The sequence below is a fragment of the Homalodisca vitripennis genome, chromosome 2 (assembly GCF_021130785.1).
Source record: "Homalodisca vitripennis isolate AUS2020 chromosome 2, UT_GWSS_2.1, whole genome shotgun sequence".
NCBI classification, from domain to species: Eukaryota; Metazoa; Arthropoda; class Insecta; order Hemiptera; family Cicadellidae; genus Homalodisca; species Homalodisca vitripennis.
In genome coordinates this window covers 3,322,281-3,325,943 of record NC_060208.1, presented here as the reverse complement: position 1 = coordinate 3,325,943, position 3,663 = coordinate 3,322,281, and positions in this window count along the sequence as shown.

The following is a 3,663-nucleotide window of genomic DNA, read 5'->3' as shown; positions in this document are numbered from 1 at the left end:
ACCAGACGTCCGGCTTTAGAGCATTGACATATGTTCAAACTGACATTGATAAACAAAATGTGATTTATAAAACTACAATAATATAATATTTTGCTGTTCTGTCTACTGTTGTCTGCCGATCAGCTTCAGCTAGCGTATAGACGCGCCAGAGTGACCAGACGTCCGGCTTTAGAGCATTGACATATGTTCAAACTGACATTGATAAACAAAATGTGATTTATAAAACTACAATAATATAATATTTTGCTGTTCTGTCTACTGTTGTCTGCCGATCAGCTTCAGCTAGCGTATAGACGCGCCAGAGTGACCAGACGTCCGGCTTTAGAGCATTGACATATGTTCAAACTGACATTGATAAACAAAATGTGATTTATAAAACTACAATAATATAATATTTTGCTGTTCTGTCTACTGTTGTCTGCCGATCAGCTTCAGCTAGCGTATAGACGCGCCAGAGTGACCAGACGTCCGGCTTTAGAGCATTGACATATGTTCAAACTGACATTGATAAACGAAATGTGATTTATAAAACTACAATAATATAATATTTTGCTGTTCTGTCTACTGTTGTCTGCCGATCAGCTTCAGCTAGCGTATAGACGCGCCAGAGTGACCAGACGTCCGGCTTTAGAACATTGACATATGTTCAAACTGACATTGATAAACAAAATGTGATTTATAAAACTACAATAATATAATATTTTGCTGTTCTGTCTACTGTTGTCTGCCGATCAGCTTCAGCTAGCGTATAGACGCGCCAGAGTGACCAGACGTCCGGCTTTAGAACATTGACATATGTTCAAACTGACATTGATAAACAAAATGTGATTTATAAAACTACAATAATATAATATTTTGCTGTTCTGTCTACTGTTGTCTGCCGATCAGCTTCAGCTAGCGTATAGACGCGCCAGAGTGACCAGACGTCCGGCTTTAGAACATTGACATATGTTCAAACTGACATTGATAAACAAAATGTGATTTATAAAACTACAATAATATAATATTTTGCTGTTCTGTCTACTGTTGTCTGCCGATCAGCTTCAGCTAGCGTATAGACGCGCCAGAGTGACCAGACGTTAGGAGGACATGTCCTCCTGTTCTCCCGGCTTTTGAAATAGTTATAACATGTCCGGCTTTTTGGCAAACGCTGAAGAGTTCAAAAATAGTAGCAACACATACAAACATTCTTTCGATTTCCGAAGTCCCGAAGATAGACTATGAAAAGTTGTTGCATGAGAACTTCTGTTAGATTCAGTTGTATGTTGAGTGTTGTCTGTAGTGTCCCTGACTCACTGTTGCTTTTATCCGCTCAGCTGCACTGGTCCTACTACCTCCATGAGAACTGCTGTTAGATTCAGTTGTATGTTGAGTGTTGTCTGTAGTGTCCCTGACTCACTGTTGCTTTTATCCGCTCAGCTGCACTGGTCCTACTACCTCCATGAGAACTGCTGTTAGATTTAGTTGTATGTTGAGTGTTGTCTGTAGTGTCCCTGACTCACTGTTGCTTTTATCCGCTCAGCTGCACTGGTCCTACTACCTCCATGAGAACCGCTGTTAGATTCAGTTGTATGTTGAGTGTTGTCTATGGTGTCACTGTTGTTTTTATCCGCTCAGCTGCACTGGTCCTGCTACCTCCATGAGAACTGCTGTTAGATTCAGTTGTATGTTGAGTGTTGTCTATAGTGTCACTGACTCACTGTTGTTTTTATCCGCTCAGCTGCACTGGTCCTACTACCTCCATGAGAACTGCTGTTAGATTCAGTTGTATGTTGAGTGTTGTCTATGGTGTCACTGTTGTTTTTATCCGCTCAGCTGCACTGGTCCTGCTACCTCCATGAGAACTGCTGTTAGATTCAGTTGTATGTTGAGTGTTGTCTATAGTGTCACTGACTCACTGTTGTTTTTATCCGCTCAGCTGCACTGGTCCTACTACCTCCATGAGAACTGCTGTTAGTTTCAATTGTATGTTGAGTGTTGTCTATAGTGTCACTGACTTACTGTTGTTTTTATCCGCTCAGCTGTACTGGCACTATTACCCGTACATTTTCTATTTATTCATTATAAATGATAGGTTTATTTTGTTATAATACGTTGTGTATGTTTATGTTTATAGCGATATTTTCTTATATAAAGCTTGCTAATAGAATGCATTATATATGAATAATATAAATGATAATGAACCAATAAAATAAGTGAATTCCAAATATTTCAAAACATTTATTTTTAATGTCATTCTAAAAAATTGGGTTCAAATCAGTTACAATTTCTAAAGAGAAAAATTTGTATTAATTAATTATTGATAATTTTGACATCCCATCTTCACCATTGACACATGATTAAAATACAAAGTCTTTTATGTTTTTGAGCTAATGTCATTTGGGTGCAAAATTAGATTTGTGGTATAAGATAAATAATATTGAAGTGGCTGCACATTTCGAGGAAGCTATCCCCCCTCCCATGCAATAATGTAGGCCTACGCACTCGAAATTTTAAGTGCTTTCCCGCCTACTACAGACTAAGGCCTAAGAAGTACAATTTAACAATGGGGGAGGACAGATTGAATGTGTTGTTTGACGAGTGTCTACGGAAATTCTTTAAGGAATCTCATAAGTGGATTGAAATAGGAGTTAGAACAAATCTTTTTATGCCCAAAAACTATATTAGTACAAGACCCATATAAAATCTAGTTCTAGTTTTTCATGCAAATAATTAGACCTAGTAACCAATCAAGGACTGAAAAATTTTCTTAAAATTTGGCTTCAGTTTCATAATATTTAGCTTGATTCTGGGTACGGCTTGCTTGGGTTTGTTAACCGAAACAAATAAATAGTATAAATTAGCAAATAAAAGGTAAAATTCGTAAAAATGTTCATTTTTGAGTGTCTATACTTCGAAAAGTAAAATTTTTGTTTCAGCACAGACCAACTCATAGGTAAAATTGGTCAGCAGTGAATGTGTTTAGCCACACAATGCATCCTTCATTTACAATAGCAGTTTATATACTACTGAATCAAGAATTGCCCAGTGTAGTAATAATAAAGTTGCGACAATATTATATGGTTGCACTGTACATTTATCACAGAATCCGCAGGAGCAAACATAAATTTCTTCAAAAAAACAAATTAATAAAACTCGATTTTTTACATACTCCATAGTGTGTAAAGTAATTTATAATGTTCAATCTTTAAGTTTGATCCAATTTGTAATTTCAATAAATACTAAAAGGTAATACTATAATATTAACAGGGCTCCTAAGCAAGTATCATTATTTTAGGCTTTTATAAAAATAGTTTCAATATACTGATACAAATCCACCAATTGTTTTACTTCAAATAATTAAATATAATATCCTATTGTCCTCCAATAAAATGAATATCTTTTGTAAAACTATAGAGAGAAATGAAATTCCCCAGTTACGTCACAGTTTCGGTTAGAAGATAAGATCGCCAGCCTTAGGTACAAAATTGTTCGTTATTGTACCATCTAACAAAGCTTGAGCTTAGTTTGGAGTAGGGAGGTAAAATAGATACGCCATATTGTTACTAGTATTGATCGAGCGAGCAGGAGGAGGAGTCAATGGCTAGTTTTGATCTTCTGCGCACGGGTTCTGAGTCGGTTGCACGAAGTCTCGGCTAAGCGTTACTCTCTAGAGCCACTAAA